A 27,553-nucleotide genomic window follows, 5' to 3' on the forward strand; every position below is an offset into this window, starting at 1 on the left:
AGATCATTTCTGTGACATCAGCAATGAGTCAGGCCTATGTGTTTTATTGTTTGATAGAATCTCAACAGCTTGATACTTTATGCTTTTAAGGCTTTAAAAAATATTTTTTTAAGAAAAATGGATGATGGAATAATGAAAGTGTGCTTGCTCAAAACTGTAGCGGATTGATCTGGACCTAAGTACATCACTAGGCAAAATTAATTCTTTTCTCGTGTAAGCAAAAAAAAACCAGAAGAACTCTGGACTTTGCAGTCTCACTGCTTGTGGACCCATATCCTTTTCTTGGTGACACATTTCACTAAGTCATAATGCTGTTTTCATAAAGTCCGGCTGCCATCAGAGGTTGCTGGGCAGTGTACAAAAATGCTACTATTAGTATACACTGTCTTATTAACATGCACTGTATGCTAGTTATAGGGAGACTCCTGGTATTCAGCTAGGTAATGAATCAGAAGAAATATCTTGCAGTTATCCCACTGGCAAAAAAAGCAAAGATAGTGATGTGAGTAAGGAAAAAACTAGAAAGTGAGATGCACCAAGATCAGATCTGTAAAGTCCAGGACCAAAAGGATTTCAAAAATACTTGATTGAATTAAATATAGCATAAAGTACTTAAAACGTCATTACAAAGAGGTATTTCTACCAGAAAAGCCAAACAAGGTCACAAAGTTATTTTCAGATCTAATTGTAACAACATAATCCAACATCTAAATAGGAAAAAAATCCCAAACCCTCTAACAACAACAACAAAAGTTTAAATCACAACAAACAATGAATGATACCTGCCACTACCTATAAAATGAACCTCAGAAAAATTCCTGAGTCTCAGAAGGGAGCAGTAAAGAACATGAAAATGCTGGATGTGACAAGGACAGCTGGAGATGGCTTTAACAGGATTTCTCCCTGTCTCTGTAAGCTGTAACCACCAACGAGGTAGCAGATCATCAGCAAGCAGCTTTATTTCTGAGACTTTTGATGTTCTTAATAGCTTTCAGCTAATTAACGCAAAGAGGGCTAACTATGTCATATATAAATTTGAGAAATCCTGCACCCTGTATAAATGTATTTGCTTTCATAACATTCTTCAGCATATGGTTTATATGTTTTTAAATAGAGACAAGAGGAAGAAAGAGAGAAAACAGAAGTCTTATGAATGATTAAACCCTGAGTGGGCAATCTTGCTGTTGGGCTGGAGGGGCTAACAGTATTCCTGAGCAGGGTTGAGGTCATTGTGCCAGACACTGGGATTGAGTGCACCCTCAGCAAACTCACAGATGACACCAAGCTCAGTGGTGCAGCTGATCCACCTGAGGAACAGGATTCCATCCAGAGGGACCTGGACAAGCTTGAGAAGCGGGCCTATGTGAACCTCGTGAGGTTCAACAAGGCCAAGTGCAAGGTCCTGTGCCTGGGGTGGGGCAACTCCTGGTATCAATACAGGCTGGGGGATAAAAGGATTGAGAGCAGCCCTGCAGAGAAAGTCTTGGAGTACAGGTGGATGAAAGATTGGACACGAGCCAGCAATGTGCACTTGCAGCCTAGAAGGCCAACTGTATCTTGGGCTGCATCAGAAGAAGTGTGGCCAGCAGGTGGAGAGAGGTGATTCTGCCCCTCTGCTCTGCTCTGGTGAGACCCCACCTGGAGTCCTGCATCCAGTTCTGGAGCCCTCAGTACAGGGAAGACATGGACCTATTGGAGAGGGCTCAGAGGAGGCCACAAAAATGATCAGAGGGATGAACACCTCTCGTGTAAGTACAGGTTGAGAGAGCTGGGGTTGTTCAGCCTGGAGAAAGCCCCAGGGAGACCTTATCGTGGCCTTTCAGTATTTAAAAAGAACATATAAGAAAGATGGGGACAGAGTTTTAGCAGGGCACGTTACAACAGGACAAGGGGCAACCATTTTAAACTAAAAGAGGGCAGATTCAGGCTAGATGTGAGGAAGAAATTTTTTACGATGAGAGTGGTGAGACACTGGAACAGGTTGCCCAGAGAGGTGGGAGATGCCCCGTCCCTGGAGACATTCAAGGCCAGGCTGGACGGGGCTCTGAGCAACCTGATCTAGTTGCAGGTGTCCCTGCTCACTGAAGGATATTGGACTAGATGACCTTTGAAGGTCCCTTCCAACCTAAACTATTCTATATTCTATGTTCCAGGGAACAAGCAAAGAAATAACCTCTTACAAGACAGTCAGAATTTGTCAGGCAAATGTAGTTGGCTGCTTCTGCCTGAAGCTGAGGGAAAGTAGAGTACTCTACACTGTGGGCACCAGGGGATCCTGTCAACAGGGGAGTGATTTAGGGTTCTGCTTGCTGCAGAATAAAGTTTAGATTTATCAAAGAAAAGTGTAACTTGGAAGAGTCCGGTGACAGGTTCACTGTATTATTTACTGCACAGGGGAAATATGCCCAGCTGAATGCTGCTTACCTTCTCTCCAGGGGCATGCTATCCACTCATGGAGCAAACTTTCAGGTGTCTTCTCTCCTGCTAAATGTTTGCTCCAGAGTCTGAATTTTAGAATTCTGGAGGCAAACTTTCAGACAAGACCTGACAGCAGTTCACGGAGCAAATGTTCCAGGACCAAAACTGGAACTAGCACTGAGCTGAACACACCATGGCAAAGTAAGTAAGTCAAGACAGTGCCCACCAGTGGGTGGTACAATGGATTATTTGGCTTCAAAAAATTTCCAAGAATTTGCATAATGCTCCACTTAGACACAAGGACAACAGCACCATTACAGAAAAACCGTCTGCAAAGCATTCTCCAGTATCATGGCACAAGGTGAATGAATCATTAACTTATACTACATACACAGAAATGCTGGTTGAGACATCTAGTCCAGCCTTCTGATGAAAGCAGGACTTTTACCAGCACCAAATCAGGTCTGCCAAGTGTTTTTCTACTGCAGTCTTGAAAACCGGAAAGGATGGAGAATCACCAGTATCTTCCACTAGCCTGGCCCAGGGCTGCACTGTCCGCCTTTGTCAAGCTGATCTCAGATGGCTCATTCAATGATAACAGGATTGGAACATGTGCCCACATAGGAACTGTGATGTGAGCATGGCAAGGAAAACACAGACAGCAAAGGTGACTAATAAAACTGAAAACTTACAGATGAGGTTTTTTACTGAACAAGGGGTTTTGGGTCAAGGATATAAAAATGTCTTGAAGACAACTGTTTTGCAACACAAATAATTGTTGAGGTCTCACTCTGAGCTAAAGTCTGTCTTATTCACAGGTGCTTCTAAAGAGCATGCTGGTGCTGTGCTCATACCTGTGTAAGGTCATATCTGAAGAGTTTGAATGTATATGCCATAAGTATCAGTAGAAACTGGAAGTCAGTATGCTTACAAGTGCAAGGATGCTTAGTCCTAACATGCAAAAGGCTTCAGAACTTTATTTCTGAGAGTCTGATGTCAGTGGACAGTGATCATATAACATTCATCATGATGACCAAAATGAGCTTCACAAATGCTATCCAAGACTAAGGGGATTTCATTTTCTCTGAAGATTTATGATTCGCTGTTTGAATGTAATCCTGGGAGAGATCGAGCTGTTGTAAAAGCACTTGGCAGAGCATTTGAAAAGTGTAACAGAACAAAATCCAAGAAAATATTTCGTACAAGTATCGATCAGCTTAAAAAAATCTAAAACGAATTATGGATTCTGACTCCCAGAGATACAGCTGGAAATGAGACCAGACTGTTGGTGAGACATAAAAAGTGGAGTCATTGTAGATGTGCCTCAGAAAAATATAACATAGGCATGTCACAGGTGATTGTTTCCACCATAAAGGGCAATGTAACTGGAGATGTGAGAATGCATATCACAGCTATTGTTACTAGGCATAGAAACCTTGACTTTGTAATGTCTGACAAAGGCTGTTTATGTTTGTAGAGCAGGACTTTCCAGCAAGGAAGCCTTGTTTAGACAAGATAATCACTAGTCCCTGTTATCTTTCATTTGGTTTGGTGGAAAAAGGTACCAAAATGTTAAACTTATATTTCTTTGTCATTACTATTTACTGCTTCTATTAGAGAAAATTATCCAGGAAGTACAACTTGTCCTCCACCAATATTGTAGTCAATAAAACTTGAAAAAAACAGAATGTTTGTCTTGTTAAAAGGTAATCTTAGTTCCACTGGAGAACTGTGGGTGTGCAAAAAGAAATAAAAATTAAAAAAAAAAAAAAAGGGAGGGGAAGTGAAACCAAACCAAAAAGATAACTTGGGATCCAAGAAACTATGTTCCTTTGAGAAAAAGAATGTTGTTTGGAAGTCTGGTTGCAAACAGTACCAGAGCCAGAAAAGGAAGAGCTGCTGTTGTGTGAGAGTGTCTCCTAAAATGGATAAAAACTACCGACCACAGCTGAGCCATTCTCCTAGTCATAGAGTTATAGAATCATAGAATAGTTTGGGTTGGAAGGCACCTTCAAAGCTCATCTAGTCCAACACCCCTGCAACGTGCAGGAACATTTTCAACTAGATCAGGTTGCTCAGAGCCCCATCCAGCCTGGGCTTGAATGTCGCCAGGGATGGGGCATCTACCACCTCTCTAAGCAACCTGTGCCAGTGTCTCACCACCCTTATTGTAAAAATAAATCAGACTTCCAGAGCTGTCTTTGTTCTGTGTACCTCTAGTTTCACCTCTACTGAGAAGTGTTTTCTTCTCAGCCACCCATTTAAAACATAACGTAAAAATGCAAAGAGATACATCAAAACCTTGACAGTGAACAGCATCTCCTTGTGCAGTCTCAGTGCACTGGCATGTGAAGAGGAACTGGGAAACCTTTCTTCTTGGGGAGCCTGCCAAGGCATATATGTTTTCCAGTATCCCTGAGCTGTAATAGCAGAAACATATCATAAAAAGTCAGATTCCTTCATGTTTAGACTAAATTAATTGCTTGAAGCAGATAGGAAAACTGATTGAGTGTAACAGTTAGAAAGTCACTTTCCTTTCTCTTGGTGGAGACTGTTGATTAGGCTTTAGTACAGCACTGCACACATCAACAACCTACAACATTGCTTTTGGCACTAGAGAAGTCTTTTGCCATGTGGTTGGGCTTAACATGGAAAGAGCCATGTGGTCTGGACGCAAATTTAGTGTATCTGCAAACAAAAAAGTATGCTCAGGAGCTATACGTCGTATCCACATAGACATACCTGGCATCTCTGCAGTGAAACGAGAACTGAAAAGTCACCATAGCAGTAAGGTATTTCTGACAAAAACGTCTTCAAAAAGCAATGGATCTCTGGGTCTTGGCAAGTCTGCTCTCATAGCTCTATTACCTCCTTAAAATTCTCAGCTTGCTGTGGCCATCAGCCTATATAAAATTTTGGGAAGAGAAAAAATATATATAGTTACTTATCTCTGAGTAGACAGTAGAAAGAACCCTGTGGAAATGAAAAGTCTTTGACAACTGGAGTATTATGGAAAAGCAGACAAAACTGCAGTTCTGATTTTTTCTAGGTTTTCAGCAGAGACAAGTTGGAGCAAAGTAAAACCTCTAGAAATTGCCTCGCATGGAGTGAAGCAGCAAGGCAGCGCTGAGTTGCAAGGGGACGGGGCTGCAGGAAAGACCATTATTCACATCAGGTGTGATTATGTTATGCTGTGTTGTTGAGACCACGTTGAAAGGATTATTTCTCTACCGTTTTCCTCCACCCTGTTTTTATGAGGTCAGGCGGTCTAGAGACCCTTGATTTACATGCAGCTAGAGAAATATGGATGACTGATTTAAAACTGGTTAACTATGCCCAGGACTGTCTTCTCAGGTTGCTGAACTCAGTGTTTTGTTACAGTGTTCTGTCTTTTTTTTTTAAATATGCTTCTGGTATGTAGACAGTTTGTATAAAAATGTTGTAATGCCACCCATTCCTAGTCCTGTACTATTTGCTTTTCATATTGTGGCTGGTAGATCAGTGTGCATTTAACCTGTGTCATTTCCGTTTAATGTTTTTGGTCTTCTAGTTTCAAACTGAGATCTTCTTGAGTTTTGTTTTCCTCAAAAGAAAAAGAAAGGTTGATAGGCCCTCACCTGGGGCCATCCTTTGCCAGTGCACTGGGGAGCATTTGTGGCTCCAGCAGCAGGTCCTGTTTCCTTCAGAGTGGTGGTGCACCCTGGCAGGGACACCCTGGGTGATGTGTCCTGCTGATAGGCCCCTAACCCACTGTCCACCCTGCCCAGCTGCCTGGGATTTGAAACTCGTTCGGTCCCTGATTAACTCCTTGGTAGGCATTACTGCCTATTATTTTCCCATGTCATACCAACATTTCAAATCACAAATTGAAATAATCATGAAAAGGTCCATCAAAAGGACCATCAGATAGTACAGGATTGAGTGACCTAAAGCTTTGGGGGTTCTTTGTTAACGTGGGCAGCCGTTACCTGTTTTGTGTATTGCTGTATGGGGTTGTTTGAAGAATGAATCCTTGCCTGGAGGAGTTTACATGGAGGCCAGATAAAGGTGTAAGAAATGGGAGGTGCCATTTAGAATGACACGTTTTGTTAGTGGCTCACTGTCCTGGTTTTGTTTGAAGCAAGACCAATTATCTTTTAGTGAATTTTCCTTTGAGCTAAGTTCTTCTAAGTAACTGCATTTTTCTGAAGTTGGCTGCTTGTTTTTCAGGCAGGGCTCTCTCTGGAGCTGATAACGGTAGGAATGGTATGCAGAAGAGGCCCAGGTTTATCTTTATTGCTATGGCAGCCAAGGTTCTTAACAAATTTTGTACATCCCACAAGTGAGAGGAGCATACTCACGGGAAGGGCAGACAGAACAGGGGACGAAAATCCAGCAACAAGATGTTCCATGCCATCCACATCATACACTCTATGGTGTGATGCCAGCACCTCACAGGTTGCAGCTTCACGAGGCTAGGATATTTAGTATTTGGTTTGTGTATTTTGCATTATTTTCTCTTAGTAGTACTATTATTAGTAAAGCATTTTTAACTTTCCAACTTGTAAGTCTCTTTCGCTTTTCCTTCTGTTCCCTTTCCTCAGCGGGAAGGGCAGGGGTTAACAGAGACCAGCTGCCACGGTTTATTGTCGCCCTGCGATAAAAGATTAACAGTGACACTGACCTAAGATACAGCCCAGATTTCCTGCTGCTCAGTCTCCATATTGCCACTCACACCATGTCTCTTGCATTTGGACAGCACTGCCTGACTCAGATCCGGGGAGCTACTGAGACCTCCCTCCCATGACAGCTAGTCTCTGGATCATGTTTATCCCTGGCGTGATTGCGTTGATCTAAATGTAACTTCAACTGGGAACTTGGCTAGTTTTATTTGTCATAAGATTTTGTTTGGATCATGCCTTTTTTTCTGTTTCTAGCTGTGGGCAGTTTCTAGCCCAGTCAGGCTTAGAGTGTACCTCAGGTGCTGAGCCCACTTGTTCTTAGCTCTGCACCAGCACAGAATGAAAAGGCACTCCTCATGCCCATTGAAGCTAAACATATAACCACATACAGATGGTGGATGAGGACAGGCAGGCAAGAAAATGTTAAGGAACCACTACCAAGGCCAGATCGAGCCGTGACTTGGACTGGAGGAGGACTATGGGCCATCACGACCCCAGCGCCTCACAGGAGATGGACATGTGCAAACCAAGTGTGTCATCAGCAAGAAGGTTTCAGCTCTAGGCTCACCCCCACACCTCTACACCTGGCCAGCAGGAGTGGCTCTTCACAGATATTCACATCGTGACCTTAAGCAAGTACAAGTCATGGCAAGGGAGAGGCAAGACACCAAGGAGAAAAATGGATATTTAAGTGCAGTTTCTTCCCAACAGCAGCAAGGACAGAATGACAGGCAATACCTGGCTGTTTGCATCAAAATAAAAAGAGATATGATTGCAGCAGGCAGATCTGACAGAGGAGAGGTCAACACCTCTGCCTTTGTAGCTGAGACAGGGAAAGAGAGGAAATTCTAATATGATGGAGAATGATTAGGTAACGGATGCAGACAAAGTGTCCCTGCAAGGTATTACCTTGCCTATTGCCTGACGACTGTTTGATACATTCCAGAAGAATCCCCAGTGACATGTCTGCTGTCCACACTGAGTCTTGGATTTCAGTGGGACCTAAACAAACTGGATTTTGGAGGAGGTTTGGCTGGGTAATACAGACTGGAAAACAACAGCCAGCTTTAGTAGCGTGCATTCAAGATGACTGCAGATCTCTAATGGTGGGAGTGCCCAAAGGGCCTGGGTTTTCTTAACTGAGAAAGGAGACTCAGAAGGGGCAAGATCACAGTGTAGGAGTCAGTGACTGGTTTGCTGAAGGAAGGTAAGAGCAGCCATGCTCTCTGCAACCTACAGGGGAAAGGGAGAAAAAAGACATAGGCAGCTAGCGTAGAGGTGGAAAAGGGAATAAGGAAACCTCTGAGTACAGTAAAAGGACCAGTATTTCTGCGGATATCAAGAATTCCCTTGGTTAATAGGGTCATCTAAAATAATAGCAGCAAATAACTTGAAAGGGACACAATCCAGTATGAATGCACTTGTAACGATACCTAAATAGACATCATCACATCAAAGGAAACCTAACAGGCGAAACGAACTTGTGCTTGATGCTGCATGGCAGCCACAGGTTCCCAGGGTGACTTGGCTTTCTTGGCTTTATTTTGAGCTCTTGGCCTTGTTGGTTTCCATATTTCATTGACTCCCCATAGTCCGTGGACACCTTCCAAGGAGAATTTTTGTCGTCCTTTCCCAGTGTTAGAACGGGTAAATTGTCACATTCCTTTAATTATTTTTAACATGGAGAGTCTTTCATGTTTCTTTTGTATTTGATTTCCTCACTTGGTTTTCCTAGAGCATCTCTCCACCAAACTAGTCCCTGCAGTGACTGATTCCAATTGCAATAAATTTTTCCCAATCAAAAAGAAACCTGAAATACTACTACTACTGCTACTACTGAACAAACCCCAAATTGTGAAACTAAAAACAAGCATATAATTTTAACAGAAAATGGTTTAAGTACATTCAAAGTTGCTGATAAACTGTTATAGAGCTGGACTATATGACCAATACTGAAGAATTCACATGGGTTTTAAATGGCAACTTATTGTCAGAGAACTGTAGATGACTGGAGATTCACAATCTCAATGAAGTCTTTAAATTGCCATTTTGGAATTAGGTCCATTAGTAGGCCAGAACAATTAAAACAATTTTAAAGAATGAGAAGTCTATAAATATATATATATTTACATTTGCAGATACAGTATATAGGGTTGGATTGAATATAATATTTTTCTCTTGACAGCATATATAGATACACAGTTCCTACATTCATTTGTGAAAATGTCTTTGAAATGTATTCATTGAAGCTAATTATAGAGGTCTAACAATTCTTTTCATTTAATGCTATAAAATTAATGGCCCTTCATTTTTATCTCCGATGCAAATGATCATGTCATCTCCGACTGCATGCAACTCTTTTTTTCACATGCTGAATGTTATTAGTTTTCCTTAAGCAGAATTAGTGTGTGATTCTGTGAGGTTAAGCAAGAGCAATGTCTCCTGGTACTATTTCAAAGCTTTTGTTATGATGTAGTATTCTTTAACAAATGGGATTTCAGAAATGCATACTGCAAAAATGTTAGACAAGTGAGATCTAGAGGTTGTGGCCTTAGGAAAGCACAGACAACACAAACAATAGCAATTCATACATCTCCAGCATCTTCATATGAGATTGGTCAGACATTACAACAAACACTTGCAAGAAAAGGGGGATACAGGTACATCTGAAAGAATATGCCATTGGGGTTGAAAATACTTCCACAGAGCTCTATCCAGCTCCAGCTGAAGTGGCTTGAATGTTAAGGCCTGTAACAGTCTTGTGGTGTTTGTGATTTTTTGTTTGTGTGTTTATAAACCAGTATTCTATATTTGTCTGAGAGCGAGTTTCTTAAAAACTAGACAGGTATCACCTAATTTTCTAGAAGTTAGACATCTAAGCTCAAAGCACAAAGACGTGCATGATCACATCATGTACTAATTTTCCACCATTTTGGTTGTCAGTCAACTGCTTCTGCATGAGAGTGGCAGAGCAGACATCTACCATTCAAGAGTGAAAACCAGACATAATTTTTAACATGTGTTTCTAGCTGTCAGATCTTCTGCTTGCAAACATGGCAGACAAATGCTGCAGTCGGAAAAAAAAAAATTGTAATGGAATGATTTAAAAATATATCCTCTGTAGGAGTGAATTCAGAGTAACTATCTGTCTCCTTTAGTTAGAAGGGATATTGATGGAAGGGGTGTTGTTCCAGATGTCCTGGGGAAGCATCCCAACTTTTCTGCCGTGCTGTGGCTAACAGATTTAATAGCTGTTGTCAACAGTGTTTCCACTGAGTTAAAAATACAAGGCAAACCAGGACTGCAAAACCAGTCACTGTCTGGATCAGCTCTGAGCCAGGCACTGGTGACTGTCCACACACCTGGAGCACTGAAAATCCTGAGGAAAAGCTCCCATCATAGGTATATTTCTTGTGGAGGGTAGGCTTCTCGCTGGAAGTGCCAGGCAGCTGCTCATCCCTGAGTGCAGAGGGCAACCTCCATGAGGGAAAAGGAGATTTTAAATTTCAGCCCTCCATGTTTTCTCTGTAACAAGGTGCACAGGCAACCAAATTCCCTTTGTCTTTTTCCTTATCTTCAGAAAAAGATGCTACAACTTCCACTTGCACCCGGCCATTTCAGACACTGCCACGGTGCCCATGTCTGAGGTTTCTGGTGAGTGTGCAGGGAAGATTCCCGACACTTCAAAATGGGTGTTGGTGCTCACTTTGTGTTCCATGGAAAGGTAGACTTGAGGTCCAAGATCTTGTCACCAGGGCAGGTGCAATTTTAGCATTTCCAGTGGCGCTTGTGTGTGAACAGACCACAGTTCTAACAGGTCAGCTCCTGTCTTAAACATTGCCAAGTACGTGTGTCTCTGTCCAGTAACAAGTTGTTGATAGTTAGTTAAAGAACATCTGTAGCAGCTGATGACTTTTGCCAATTGTTTGAATGAATGCTGAAATGGCTTCATCTACAAGCCTTTCTTTCAGCATTCAAAAGTCAAAGTCATAGAGTCACTTGTTTTGCAACTCCACAAGCAGTAAATGGGATGTTCTTTGCTCTAAGTCTCTACACCGTGTTCCCTAAGCAGTTTTTAATTGTCTTTTTGATAAAATTAAAGGTACCTTGTCAAGCATCAACATCAAATTTTGAATTTCTAGCTCTATACAAGTTGTCTTTGCCACAAATCTTTTACCTGCTTTCTCCGTTCTCTCAGTAACATTGCAGTCTCTCATGCATTACATCCAGACTTCTAGAAATTGAGTTAGGTCATCCTAACTAGCTCTGGTTTGGATAAATGACAGAATTCTTCACTTGTCTTTTCCATTCTGCTTCTTAGATGTGTTTTGAAATACATATATGGCAATTCTGCTAGTAATTATTATACTTCTAGACCATAAATTGAATCAATACCTGGGTAAAAACAGAAGTCAGTTCTCAATGTTTTATGTTAGGAGTGAAAAACCCTGCCAGATCAGAAGTCTAGCAGTGTGGAAAGGTAATTCAAGGCTAGATACCTACTTTGCATGTGGTTTTAATTATTGTGAAGAAACAAACCTTAGAATCTCAGCACCTCTGTAATTTTGGGAAGATCCAGATCTGTCCTCGGTATTGGAAAGGCGTATGTATTTCTCTGAGCTACTCACAGTTTGTACTGCCTACCTCTGCATTTTCAGTCTATGTGGCATGCACTCAGAAGGCTGTGCTTCACTTAAAGTTGCAGATTTTTTTAAAAAAGTGGACAAGCTAAAGGCTGAATCTAAATTATCGAGACCAGCTGATTTTGCACAAGACATGAAGCTGAGAATTTTGCCAGTTTTTTTCAGAGAATGGCAGATCCACCTGTGCTCATCTGGAAAGGCTGCAGACCACCAGTGAATTAGACAACAACTGTGCAGTGTGTACCAAAATTTAGCTCAAGACAGCAAGAGAATGGAGGTGGAAATGCTGCTGCACATGGACTGTGCTCCTTGTTAGACAGGACTCAGGGGAATGCAGCAGGTGCTGTACCAGGACACTCATCCTAACTGAAAAGGAGATCTCACAAAATGTGTGTCCTGACAATGACATTAACATTCCATGAAGGATGGCTCCAGGTCTAAAGCTCAGAGTCACAGATCTGTTTAGGATGCACTGCAAGGAAAGCAGTCACTTTTGTATTCATTTGTAGAGCTTGAAACTGTAGAAGGGATGTCCAAATATAAAGGAAGGGAGACAAAAAAGTGGTGGTGGGAGAACAAGGGAAAAAAACAGTCAAGCCTTTCCAGCTAAATTTTAAAATCAGCTGAGAGCTGCCATTTTGTGTTAACATTAGGGAAACCCCGCTCCCTGATGCCTTTGTCCTTTATGCTCCCCCTGGAGCAGTCTCTAGTAAATTGCTAGGACTCGAGTTCCACGTGATCCCATTCTTATTTCTATTGTTATTTTACTATGCTCATGGTTATACAGAAAAAAAACCTTAGGATTTTGAATTTGTGACTGTTTCAGTCCTCTTGCATTGTGTCTACTGCTGGATTGTTGCTACACTCTCTACTAGAGACAAACAGGGATTCCCATGGGCTTAGAAACATTTCAGCAGTAACAATGGTAAGGTGCTACTCAGAGTAAATCTCTGTGCAGCAGCCTGTAACACTGCGTATTGTGCCTTTGGAAGAGAAAAAATACCCCAGAATATGGGGTGGCCATGTCATTTTTCTCATTACTGGAGGATGCTATCTTTGGAACTGCATCCATCCGACAGCGTGGTGGATTATTTGACATAACACGAATGGTTTTATTTTGTTTCCTAATAATTTCAGAGGAAACTGTGATGGAGGAAACCCCAGTCTGTGGAGCACGTCCCTGCACAGACTTGTAGCTGAGTGCAAGAGCAACTCCATTCCTGCTCTGCACCACGGTTCTGCTCTCTGGGCAGCCATAGCAGAGCCCAGTAGAGTCACACTACCACAGAGTGGTAACGGGCATACACCTTCCCCTTCCTACTTGAGGCTTCAGTGGAGGATTTGACTAAAGCAAGGGAGTTACAGCTGAGGTTACTTTGCATAGCTGCTTTTGCTCGTCCTGCATTTTGGGGGTCAACATGTTGGAATCAGTAAAAAAATGATCCTCTGCCTCCCAGTTCATGTGTTTGGTGTCCCAAAGGGCTCCCACCATGCATGGTCAGCAAGCTCCAGGAGGCAAAGTGAGGCAGCAGAGACCTGTTGGGTGATGCACCAGCAGCCTTTGACAGGTTCATAAGTGAAGCTCAGTGTTTGGCTCCATGTCAGAATGACCTCTGGGAGCATCAGCTTGCTATTTGTAGCTGTCACTCTCAGGTCTCCCTACCGAATTTATAGGAAAATTGCAGTGATTTTAACAACAGATAATAGAGCTATTGAGATGGGCTAGCTAAGAGTAAATGAAACAGAAATCTTTGAAAGCATTTAAAAAATCACTCTTCTCTCTGGTATAAGTTCTGGCAAAGACGTGTTTCCACTGAAATCAGGAAGCATTATCTGCCACTAAATCAAGGAGAGCTGCTATAATGAGAAGATGTCTATGTCAGTCCATCTTCTCTTGCTGCCTGTGAGATATCCCAGTGGTGCCAAGGAACTTATCTGACCCTGGGTAATATCTCTTGCAGGGTCCCTGCACAGCAATGCAGATGGTGGGGCAGGAGTGGGAAGTCTCTTCCGAGCAGACCTGTCCATTTCTGTTTGCAGGAAATGTTTTGAGCAAATCTGCATTCATCTACATACCTTCCAGCAGCAGTAACCATCACCTCATTCTGCTATTATGCAGTGACCAAACTCCAAATAGGGAGTTCAAATTGAGTTAATTTCTGAGGTGCCTTATTTGTAAAATAAAAGTATCTTCAATATCATTTTGGTGGTCATAAATGCCTTGGAGGGGATGAGGTGTGCCTACTGCCCATTTACTATTTGCTACTTACCAGACCATCAAAGGTAATTGGAAAGGAAAATTGTTTTCAACATTATCTCTTGTAATGCAGGTGTTGTTTTGTTGTTGTCATTGTTGTCGTTGTTGATTGTTTGTTTGTTTTTAAAAAAACCTGCAATGTTGATCTCTGTTCCCAGATGCCTCACATCTACTTGAACATCTGTACTAGCCCAGTGCTGGTCAGAAGACATGATCGTTAATCCTGAATGTTATTGAACTATCTGAGCTGATCCAGGAAAATATTTAACAGAATCATATAATTGTTTGAGCATATACAGATACACTGCACAACTAGATCTTTCCAGGAAGACTTTAAAATTTTTCTAGACAGACCATTATTCAAGAAAATAAATGTTTGGGTTTACTGAAGCTGTTCATTTGAAGTCAGGAACAAAAATTATACCTTGAAAAATGAAAAAGTGTTGCTTCTTTTCTAACTTGAAAAAAATAACCGTATGTTTTCCATTTAAGAAAAATCATATGTTGAGGAGATTGACATATTCCTTATATTACCCTGGAAAAAATGTTAATGCTACCTATCTTGTTCTGATCAACATTTATGTCTTCTCTCTGGAAACACTTCAACCAATAAAAATAGGAAAGTAATAAAATAAGATGTGTTACAATGTAAAGTGAAAACAAGTGAAGAGCCTTAAAGATGTATGATTTGTGAATTTTATTTATTCAAAGTGGTAAATGTTATAATGTTTCCCTGGTCCGCATCCATAGCACTGTTTCCTTAAGGACAAAGGATTGCAGATTATTTTGCTGGGTTGAGTTTTATTACTTCATGCTGCTACCCAAATAGTGGGTGGCTGCCAGTTTCTTCACATATGTTGTTTTGGGCCTGGTTACCGGTTAGGGATCTTTCTAGAAAGGCTTGGGTTTTTTTTCCTTAAATAGACATTTAAAAAGTTAGATTATTGTTTCTACTTTCAAATGCGTAAACATCTTAGTAAGCATAGAGGCATATATCTATGTAACATGATCTATATTTGTCTCTTACTTAAGACTGTGTATACATTCATTTTATTTAACTGTCCTGCAAGTCCCTTAGCTATCCCAGGAGAAAGACTTTTAGTAATAGCTTTCAGGTCTAACTCCCCAGCTAGAAAATAAAACAACATAGAGAGGGGTTTTTTTGTCTATATCAGGTTTTCAGGAGAGCAGGAGGGAGAGAAAGGGGTCCAACAGGCAACCCAAGCACAGCTCGGGCTGGCTGGGAGACTTTGCAGCCTGCTGGAGAGTCGTAGTAGGAATGGGAGCTCCTTGCCATATTCATCTGACTTCCAGCCTTCCCCCAGCTCTAGATCTAACCTGAGACTGACTGTCTCTGTGTTTTACTTTTGAGAAATATTAAATGTAAGCAACGCTGGTAAAAACAGACTGTCTTTTTTAGCCTTATAGTGTTTATTCTCTGAACTGCTTCGTAACCTAACAACTGCAGGTACTACAGTCCAAAAAGTGCATGAGGTTGAAATGACAGAAAAGTGAGGAGAGAGAAACTAATCACTGTGGTATAAAAGCAGTTTCCTATAATTTCAGGATAAAAAGTTAACTTAAAAAATATTGATGTAGAAAAGAGGCATCACCTTGAGATGAGTTTATGACCTCATTTACACCACCAGCAGCCCATTACAGAATCACAGAATGGCTGGGGTTGGAAGGGACCTCTGGAGATCATATAGTTCAACCCACCTGCTAAAGCAGGTTCACTTAGATCAGATTGCACAGGAATCCGTCCAGGCAGGTTTTGAATGTCTCCAGAGAAGGAAACTCCACCACCTCTCTGGGCAGCCTGTTCCAGTGCTCTGGCACCCTCAAAGTAAAGAAGTTCCTCCTCATATTCAGATGGAACTTCCTGTGCTTCAGTGTGTGCCTGTTGCCCCTTATCCTATCATGGGCCACCACTGAAAGGAGTCCGGTTGCATCCTCTTGACACCCACCCTTGAGATATTTATAAGCATTGATGAGATCCCCTCTCAGCCTTCTCTTCTCCAGGCTGAACAGACCCAGCTCTCTCAGTCTCTCCTCATAAGATGCTCCAGACCCCTCATCATCTTTGTAGCCTGCCACTGGACTCTGTCCATCACTGGTGTCAGCCTTCTAAGATATATACTGTTTCCAGGAGTGCACAGTCTTCCACACATGGACTGAGCATCTGGTCATGACATCCCTTGATGGCAACAGTGGCTACTCCTGGCCCGAAGTTCACAGCTGGACCACACAAGGACCTGTGCAACTGTGTGCATATCAGCCTTCAAACCTTGGTGCTGGCTGCTCGTTGCTGTCTGGACCAATGGCTTTGCCAGATTCACCACTCCTCAAAGTGCTCAAAGACCAGGTGGCCCTCTTCTTGTGTGATTGGTTCCGGGTGTTTGCCAACAACGTATATATCTTATACCAAGGGCTGCAAACTAAGCAACACATGGCTCTTTTTTGAGTTGCACGATCTAGCCACCCACATGCCAAGACACCCACTTGTGATGTGCTTTTCTAGCTCATTTTTGTGACTGAAGCAATAACTTACAGATTTTGGCTAGTGCAGCTTTTAAGTAACTGTTGAGGACACTGATGCCCAGAATAACTATATAAAACAGTAAATATAAAATAGTTTAAAGAGAAAACAAATGAGTCACACTTATCTTTTATATGAAGAGATAAAAAATGTCCACTTTTGGAGATATTTTCCGTCTTGCTGAGAGGGAACATGCAGATCTTTGCATGTCATACTCTGCCATCAGTTAATAGGGAAATCAGCTGTCTTCAGTGGGTATAACTGAGGGCAGCATTTAGGCCTGTATCTCCAATCTCACTGAAAAACATGTTAATTTAAAAATAAAACAAGGGTCTAGGAATTTTGCAGGATCCTATTCACTAATTTCAAAGGTTTCATTAGTTTGATGGGAGAAAGGCCATATACGATAATCATCTGCCAGCTGGTGACTCATGATTTTGAAGTAGATCTAGGGACACAGTCTCAGCCTCTCCTTCCTTTGTTTTACTGAGCAACCAGAGAGTCTAAAGTGGCCTCCAAAGACCCACACACATACTGGCTTGGATATTCTCCACCAGTGTCCCCACTGCTGTCCTCACCTTTCAATGGAAACTCGGCACCAGATCTCCCTGGTGGGTACTCCAGCACACGGTCAGCATGACAAAATACATATTTTAGGGAAGTGCCTAGTCTGCTGTAAACTGTATCACATTGCTTTCGACCCAGGAAAGGTCAATCGTGGGGAAAGAGTACAACAAGCTCTTCTGTGTCTGCCCAGAGCATCACCTTCCTTTAACTGGGGACCTAATAAAACAAGGATTTGTTCCAAAGTGGCACGCTGAGAATAGCATTCCTGGCTGACAGGTTTGTCATGTCCCACTGGCTCCCAGATGTGATTTGCTTGATGTACAAATAAAACCTTCTCTTTCCTCAGTCCTGGTCTTGAAGACTTGAGTGAATTTGACAGCCAGTCTGGGGTCTTTTTCCTTTGTTTTTGTAATGACATGTGAAAGTGAAAATTCAAAAAGTTTCCCCAGAAATGTTGTCTTACATATTTTACATTTCTCCTTCATTAGCCCAACATAGCCCAACATGGGAGCTTACTGAGAAGCTGACTGTTCACTGGGATTCACCAGCATCAGGGACCAGGACTTTGTAGATGCATGAACAAGGACAGAGCTGTGGCTGATGCTGCTCCTGGTCCTCCTCCTGCTGAAACCAACAGCCAAACCACTGCAGTGCTAGGACAAGTGGTGGGAGGAGAGTGGGACAGCTGGGATGGGGAGCTGAGATGAACTGACACTGGTGGTAGGATATGAGACACGCAGTAGCAAAGGGTAGTAGCAGAAAAGGACAGGGTCTGTTTATGGCTGTACGGGAAGAACGGGGGTACTGCAGCTGTGTGGGACCTTAGAATTACAGAACAGTTTGGGCTGGAAGGAACCTTCAAAGGCCATCTAGTCCACCCCCCTGCAATGAGCAGGGACATCTTCAAGTAGATCAGGTTGTTCAGAACCGCATCCGGCCTACTCTTGAATGTTTCCAGGGATGAGGCATCTACCACTTCTCTGGGCAACCTGTTCTATTGTTTCACCACTCTGGTAAAAAATTTCTGCCTTATGTCTAGTCTGAATCTCCTTTCTTTCTGTTTAAAATCATCAGCCCTTGTCCTTTTGCAACAGGCCCTACTAAAAAGTCTGTCCCATCTTTCTTATAAGCCCCCCTTAAGTACTGAAAGGCCACCTCAACTCTCTCATCCTGTCCTCACGGGAGAGGTGTTCATCCCTCTGATCATTTTTGTGGCCTCCTCTGGCCCCTCTCCAACAGGTCCATGTCTTTCCCGTACTGAGGGTTCCAGAGCTGGACGCAGGACTCCAGGCGGGGCCTTGCCAGAGCAAAAGAGAGGGGCAGAATCACCTCCCTCGACCTGCTGGCCACAATTCTTTTGATGCAGCCCAGGATATGGTTGGCTTTCTGGGCTGAGAGCACACATTGCCGGCTCATGTCCAGCTTTCAGCCACCAGTACCCCCAAGTCCTTCTCCACAGGGCTGCTCTTAATCCCTTCATCCCCTAGCCTATATTGATACCAGGCTTTGCCCCAACCCAGGTGCAGGATCTTGCACTTGGCCTTGTTGAACCACATGCGGTCCATACGGGCCCATTTCTTGAATTTGTCCAGTGAACAGTCTGTGGCCACTGATCACCGCACTCCAGTCACAGGATTCATTCCACCAAGTTTCAGTAATGGCGACTAGATTGTAGTTTTCTAGCTACATGGTAGATTCTAACTCCTGTTTGTTGTTCATGCTGTGTGCATTGGTGTAGAGGTACTTCAGCTGAGCTGTTGGCCATGTCACCTTTTTAGAGGAACACACCTTAATTCCTTTGAGTTATTTCGCCAGTGTTCCTCTTTTGGCTCCTATTACCTCAGAAGGCCGTGGCTCATCTGTGTAAGAGGTTTATTCTAAAATAGGGCATCTTTATCCCAGTGTCACCATTATCTAAGATATATCAGATACATCTTGCCAAATCTTTGCAGTAAAGAGGTTAAGATGAGTTGCACCCTTAAAAATTAAGAACAGCTTAGATATATCTAAGCTGTCCAGACAAAGAGGACTTCGGGCTGCCAGCCATGAACTAGCAACATTTACCTCTAGGTTCAGGAGTTTTCAAGCCACCAGTTATGGAGTGCCCACTTAGTTTAATGAGTTATACAGAGGGCACAGAGCCAATTCAGTTGACAGGACACCACCTCTCAATAAATAAAAGAAAAAAAATATAATAAAAATATTTTCTTCACATTTATCTTTAAAATACCCTCTTAATCAATAACAATGAACATAGTGACTACCTAAGGAATTACACTGGAGTCGATTCATTTTAATGTTTGTCAGCTAACTCTGAAAGAGTATCACCAAAGCCAATTCATCAATTATACGGGTATACCTCTCTCAGGCAGCTTGATAAGAGAATGGCCAGGAAAAAAAGAGGTGCACCAATTTCACTAAGTAAGACCCATTAAATAATGAAGATACCTGCCATACTGCCCTTCTCCTCTTGGAGATTTCAGTGGAGGTATGTCACTGCCTTCCAAGATAATGCTGCCCCAATAAAATCAATATGTCCTTGTCCCCTACATCAGGCATCAATATCTAGGCACTTTAAGTTATGTGTCTCCCTTGAAATCAATAAAGGTACAAGGACACTGGATTGAGAAGAATCAGCCCCTTAAAATGGTTGAGGTTGTAGAAAACATAAGGGAAACCCTGGTGTAAAAAGAACCATTCAAAAAGAATATTTCAGTTTACCTCAGTCTGGACCAAGTCCATTACTTTTACTCATATTCGTGCTATTCCCATGCCCAAAATTTCCTTGGAGCCACAGGCTGAGCATTAGAGTTAGAAATGATCAGCATGCAGGACAAGGGGCTCCTGAACAAGATCATTAGCTCCAGCTGTCTCAGACCCAAGACTCTTAAATGTACAGCTCCCCACACCTTCCTTCTTCAGCCATGACTAACAGCAATAATTCATAGAAAAACCTCTTGGGCAATGCCTCATTTCAATTGCTTATCAGCCATGCCTACCTGATTTGTGGTGTGCCCCACGCCGTTACTTTAGCCTGCAATGGTGGGGTGCTGGGTGCAGACACCTGCTCTGCCTTTGCAGCTGCTTGGCCAAGGCCTTCTGAATCCCCCATCTCTTTTGGGATATGGATTTGCTGCTGAGTTTGGTGTGATATATTTTCCTTGGGTGACAAATTCATGTTGCCTACAAGGCTTCCTGTTGTGATACTACTGCTGTCTGCAAAACTTGTTTCCTGTGCTGGATGCTGGCAGAGACATTTTGGAAAGTGGAGAGAAATACTAGCTTCTCAACATACATGATGAAGCTTTCAGTATTGCTTTATATACTTGCTAGTTCCTATGGACTCTAACATGATTTTCAAGGCATGCCAGTATTCCAGCTTTGGGTGCTCAGTGGGACAAAACGTTAGCACGTGACATCCATGCTTCATCACTCACATTCACGCAATGTGACGTGCACAGCAGACTCCATCTCCACAGCCTGGTGTGGTCCATGGGAAAGCCCTCAGGGTGGGAGTCCCATGCTGCCTGGAGTTGAAGTCATTGCAGAGTTCCCCAAAGGCTTCTCTGTGCCCTGAATTCACCTCAACCCCTAAGCACTGCTGGGTGCTTAGGAAGATTTCTTCCCTCTGCGACAGAGCTGAGAGTCGTACATAGAAAGTATAGGGAAAGCTCCTGCTGTGTTCAGCTAAATTAGAAAATTAAAGTACAGAAGGCTAAGGAATTTCTTGATTACTTGGTTAATTCAAAGGTCTGTGAATTTGAGTGTTTTCTTATCCTGAATAAATAGCCTATTTTTAAACACTGCTTTTTCCTTTGCACATTTAAACAAGCAATATGTATACTGTTTAGACATACTGTTGTTTAAAAAATTCTCCTGTGTTACTGGGGACACAGGGCTTATTAAGGAAAGACAATTGTCTCTTTCAACTATCATTACTAATCAGGCACAAGAAGCTCCATCCCTCCATTGATTTATATTGGTCCCTTAGTTTCAGTATTATTAATTACGCAAGTTATTTTACACCAGTTTAGTGGCAGCTCTTTTTCCCTGATTCTTTGAGTTAACTCGTTCATTTGCAATTTTCCACTGGAGATCTGAAGTCAAGTCACTGACTTTGAATGCAAATAGTCACAATAGGCAGTTTCTGCAAATCAGAATAAAGTTATTAAAAGAAACTAGTGGCTTCATTTTTATCTGTTTATGCATCTCTTCCCGGGAAGGAAATCAGAAAACACTTCACTTAAGATTACATTTACGTAATAATACCCAACACTAGGTTTCTGACTTGCACATATTGCGTAGTAAAGAAAAGGGTTAATTTAGTCCTCTAATCTATTGTTATAAGCCTAATTATTTTACATGTCTTCATTTAATTAATGAATTGCTGCTTTTTACATGCATCTCCTTCCCCATTGCTTTTGTTTAAACCTCCTGGTGGGAAGGGATAGATTAATTTTGTTGTGCCTTAATGAAACTGTATGCTACATTAGATTTAACCATTTGGCATGCACTGCCAACATCACCATTATGCATAATGAATTACTTTTTGTGAGTCCCAAACTAACAGAGACCTTTGATGTTCCTCTGTAGATACTGCAACAACACAGCTGGTAGACATACTAAGTTCAATCATCACTTTGCACTTACATGGAACCTAGAGCTTGACACAAGAACATGGCTTTTGAAGATTTTTCATAAAGAAATGGAAAGTTGACTTGAAAAAAAAAAAGGCAAAATGTTTTCAAGAGATGGAAAGCTCATTAAGTTTTGCTATTATGTACCATTAACTGTGTTTGATATGTGTATGCATGTGGGTGGATGTGTGTGCTGGGTCTGCAGCCACACATGGAACCCCAGCAAGGCAGTGTGTGCTTTGCGCTGGGACCAGCCGATCTTCCTGCCCTCTGTGCAGTTTACCTGTGTGTACATGCATAATGCGGACTAACATCTGCTTCAGCTGCTGAAGATTTTAACATGTGAACTCTTTGCCCCAGCAGCCCATCTGCTGACCCTAACAGGATTTCTCTTGCCCAGCTTGCTGCCAGTGGAGTGACATAGGGAAATAATTGATTAAAACTGTAAACCAAGCTCCTTTCTTCCAGGTCCAGTATCCTGTCACCTTTGGCTTCTTCGTTGCTGTTCATCGTAGGTGCTCAGCTTGTTCATCACCAGACTCAGACACTTGGTGACTCCTTTTACCACTCGTCCAGACATTCGGCTACGCCTGAGGACATAGGGGTCCCAAGTGTGACCTGCAGCAGCAGAACCCTTTCCCAGGAGCATGACAGTTGAGTTATTCAAGGAGAGGAGAACTAAATGTGGTCCCATGCACCTACTCCTGTGCCTTGTGACAGAACCAGTTAATGTCTGGCCACCGCAGCTCAACCTCCATCACACCCACATCTGTCATCCCATCCATTTGGGACTTCTCACTGTGAGGAGAGTTACAGAAGTTGTTTGTCAGGGAGAAACAGAAGTTACTTGAACCAAGAGACTAAAGTGACATACCCCAGCATGTGTCTGTTAGTTACTAATTGGCCAACATGTGCTGAGGATTTTCTCCTTGTAGCCTTGCTGTCTTGTCTGCCTCCTCCACTACTCACCTTCGGCCTCCATGTCACCCACTCCGAGCACTCAGCTCTGCCTCTTTCACGTATGCCTCCTGTGAGCTCCGGTCACTACCCTGTCCTCGCTGGACAGAACAAAGCTAACTCCAAAGCAACCCTGAACGCTTAGGTAGAGAGCAGCAACTCTGTGGGAACAGTTTTGCTGGCTACATTATAATTTAAGTCATGAAGAGCTTAATGTGTCTGTGAGAGTTCACATGTCTGAGTAAGATAAGCAGCATTTGGACCAGTGTTTCTAAAGTGGATTGGATTTAAGAATGATAATGATGCACTTATAATACAAAGATGTTTCCTCTCATCGAGAGGAGATGCTATCAGATTCACCTCAGTGATTGTTGTCCCAACCTATCTTTTTTTTTTTTTTACCTTAAAATCCTGCTAGAAGTTCTACATCCACAGAAAACTATCTCTATTGTGACAGGGTTTACTTAGTTAGTTGGATTTAACTTTGAAGTTGACCCTGCTCTGGGCAAGGCCATGGTGTTTTCCAGAGGATCCTTGCAGTTGAGCAGCCCCTGTGACTTCCAGGGACAATATCCAGTAGATGTTCTCCAAACTGCTGACCCGAAGCTATAGAGGTAGTTTCCATGTACCTATAAGGGCAGCTTCTACTTCATAAAACAGCTGGAGGAAGGAGTTGCTTCATTATCTTCTCTGTCTTAGCAGAGTGATTTGTTCTTTCCCCGAGGCCCAGTTATAATTTCCACTTCTACATTAGAGGATTCATTTCCTTTTGAGAAATGAGCCTTACCTACCATAGCCTAGGTTCCTGTTGGCCAAAGGTTAAGAAGAGGAGATTACCATAATGAGCACTTACAGGGAAGGCAAGATCTGTAATAAGAACACCCTGCATTCTTATCCTCCTTCTGTCACTCTTTACTTATTTCATGTAGCCAGTGCATAAAACACATAAACAACCTTCAGAGAAGGATTTGGCATTAGCTTTCTCCCTCCCTTCCCAGCTCCTATCTGTGTCACCCATTCTACCCATAGACCTTCATGACTGTTGTCTCCTCTTATGCTGCCAGGGTGCTGAGCTTCCCTGGGGCCACCTGCTTGCCCCATGACCTGATATAGACGGGACAGGTGCCTCTTCCCACTGCTGGATGCCTAAAACAAAGAAGGTGTCTCACTTTTCTGTGTCAATAAAGTCTTTCTCAAACATACAACCTCATATATTTAAAGGTCTCTCTAAATATATAAACACACATACATACATACATTCATATAAGCATATGAGTATGTTTATATGTATATACATATATGTGAATGTGGCCATACACAGCATTTCCAAAGCTTTTTCCTTGTAACCAATAATAGTGCCTTCTATTTGGGTGATGTTTTTCTCATTTCTGAGCTGATGTGTACTGGTTCAGTCTTGCAGATGCCATCCATTGCTTCTGAACATGTGTGTGGAAGACAGTTTTTTTAATCTTCTCCTGTAATCAGCTCCCAGGAGCCCAGACTGTGAATTTGTGAGAGGTACAAGTATTGTACACCGAACCAGCACAGACAGAGGACTCTGAAATTATGCCCGTATCTTGTCTGCGCCAATATACCTGTTATAAACACCAATGTGTGTAATAAGATGAACAAGGTCCTTAGACAATATCTGGCACTAGACAAAACAAAGGATAGGGGAAGCCAGTTCTGTTGAACCCTTTACTGATTAGTATTTAGAACTCATCAGTGAAAACTAGGAGCTGTTAATCCTGCACACATTCTCTGCAATTTTTAATTACAGGCACCGAAATTAATAGGTACAATGCAAGAGTGCAAGCAGGGACACTGGCTACAAAATTAAATTTGCAGAGGTATACTTTCCTTTGTTCAAGTGTCCTTGAAAAATACAAACAATAATGCTTGGCAACACCAAGGCAAATCAAACATTTTCCTCAGCTGGCAAGGTTCTCTTCTAGGAAATCCTTCTTTGTTTGCCAATAGACAATATTAATGACAAGGACTAGACCTGGAGGGAACTAAAGTACAAAAACTGCATTAAAGTTACATTAAGGGGTACATTGTAAAGTCTGATTTACTTTAGATCCATGAAAGCAAGGAAATTTATTGTCAAAGCTGAGTCTCTCAGCTAACACTCTCTATTTAACTCACACCAGACTGGTCCATCGCTGAGGATTTGGGGATATGTAATTTCAGGCCTTTCCATCAGTGCCTTATGGTGCTGGGGCCCTAACAAGCAGCTGTCTTCTGCCCCCACAAATCCAAAGGGAAGTCTGCCAGCCTTCCTGTGGCTCCACGTGTGGTGTCTGGTGCAAGTGACTCAAGAAGCTAACTCATGTATTTGCAGAAAATTTGCACTACAGTTACCTCAGTTTTTTCTTTTCTTTTTTTTTTTTTTAATGTTCAAATTTAGGAAGCAGTTGGTGCCAGCTCAAGAACAACTAAAAGACACGAACCTCTGTGAGCCCCATGACAGCAGGAGGGCTCAGCAGAGCACCCTGCTGAACATGCCTCGGTCTGAGAAGCTGCAGGAGAAACTGGTGAGCTTCCAGTGACTGCAGACTGGTCACGGAGATGCACCAGGACAAGGAGATTTGGGTGAAAGACATTGGTGTAACATCCCTACTGAATGAAGTTCTCAGTCTAACTACAAAGATGAAGAGGTTTTGCTCCAAGTTAAAGACTATTCTCTGAGTAAAAAAGCAATAGCTTAATTTCCAAGGCCCATGAAGTTCTGCTCCATCTGATGGGAGTAGTGGACCTTCAGACCTTCAGACCTTCAGAAACACTGTAGATGCCACACGGGGGAGCACCTACATGGTTATGCAGCACACAGAGCAGTCTTTAGAAACCCACAGAACATATGGTGCATCCTAGAGGTAAAACGTCTGTGAGGGAGCTGCGTGTAATGTTGGGTGTCAAGATACCTTGGTTACATTCTCAGTCTAGGGATTAGAGCTGGGGTTGCAGATTGCGTAATTGGGAATTTCAATTTGGCATGCAGAGGGAATTGACTTGATATGTCACTTTAGAGACTTAAGTTCTCTTCCCTGGCAGAAGGATGTAAAATGCAGTTCTATAATGACAGTGATGCCTTGTGGAAATATTAGCAACAGTCTTTGGAAGAGATGCTATTAGAAATTCTGGCTTTCAACCCAGTACAACTTTGCTTTGGTTACACAGTGTCTTAAACACAGAAGTTTTATTCTTGCATTTTGCCTTGTCTGCAACAGGTGCAGGAGGAGGTGTGACGTTTGGCTATCCATGAAGTTAAGGACTTGCACTGTAGGAGATGAAAGACAAAACAGAACGCACTGTCTTGAGGTGAGATTGTCATTTTACGCGTTTTAGACTCGCAGCATTCACATCAGTCAGACCAACATTTTGCATGGTGCAGTGCCTGTGTTGAAGCAGTAAAGCCCACACTCAGGCCCATGAGGAGGTTTTAGAGGGGCTGACTGACTGCCTCACTGGTTTCCACAAAACAAGGCTGAGAAGGTTCTCTGTGCGGTCCCATATTTCTAGTCAGATGCAGAGAGGTGAAGTGACAACTGCTGGAAATAGGTGCAGTCCCAATGAGAAGGCTGGTGGGAAGCAAACCTAGGGAAAGGGCTCTTGCAGACATCACATAGAGACTTCTTGCAGCAGCACTACTTAATTGTCAGCATCTAGATGCACAGATGGGCAAAATCTTGTGCGCAAGCAGTATAGGGCCCCTGAGCCAACTTCCCAAACCACACCACCTCTCAGCTTCATCATGCGCCCCAATGTCAGTGTGCAGGGCAAGCTGAAGAGAGGAGCTTGCCTTGCTAAAGCAGGCTTGTTCGAGTCTCTGTGCAGCCCTCACAGTATGGCTGACCCCAGACTGTTTCACTCTCAGACCCAGATCTGCCATTTCCCTTCTGCCGTATCTCAGTCACCACAAACTTATTATCGCACAGAACCATGGGTCACCATCATGTCTGGCTTTGACCAAAAGTCAGTAATGAGTGGAAAAAACAGAGGTTTTTGCCAGGCTGGTAGTGTACAAACTATTATTGAATTAAAGTTTCAATGCATAAAGAGAGATGATAGTGAAATGCAGATGGTGAATCATTGGTGTTAAGGGGACATATGCCCCTTGTTCTAAGGTGCTTTAAGGACTGTTATCAGGAGAAGTATCAACTGTCTCCCAAATAGTTAGATTAAGAGAGACCTCTGAGCTTTGATCTTGGGGGTATACAAACTGGGGGGTAGCTTTATTTTATTTCTCTAGCAACACCTTTTTTAAACTCATGCTGACTGTTTTGGAAATTACAAATAAAATCTTTTATTTTAATTTTATATGAGTTGACTTGAGCTATCATGACTTTTTACGTGGCTGATCAAAATAAAGTTATTCCTCCTGCCAACAAATGTGATAAATCTAAAAGCAAGCGATTAGGACACCTTAAATGTGCTCTGGTGTTCTAAATGCACGTAGTAAGTGAAGGTGGTAGTCCCTCTTGCCTTCCCGGCCTTTGACATGTGTTACCACTGCCTCTTCTGTATCAGATTTCACAATCCAATTGTTGATAAATGAGTCAGATCAGCCTGCTGACTGAGTGGAAAGCCAGTTACCAAAGTTTTCCTCCAAATGTGCTATCCTGGGTAAATAGTGGTCAATCTTACACAGGTGCAGCACAGTTACACTAGGGGCAGAAGGGCTTTTGGGGCAGGTAAAACCAAGGACCACAAAAGTATCCTGTCCACGTCCAAAACCAGAAACTTCAGAGCTGTCCAACTCCCAGAATTTTGCTCAGACAACCAAGTTCCAACCTAATTTTTAAGTTTCCCAGCTTAATGGCAGGCACGGCTTTTTAAAAGTCATCCATGCTCATACTTCAAAGATATTGAAG

The sequence above is a fragment of the Caloenas nicobarica genome, chromosome Z (assembly GCF_036013445.1).
Source record: "Caloenas nicobarica isolate bCalNic1 chromosome Z, bCalNic1.hap1, whole genome shotgun sequence".
Taxonomy (NCBI): domain Eukaryota; kingdom Metazoa; phylum Chordata; class Aves; order Columbiformes; family Columbidae; genus Caloenas; species Caloenas nicobarica.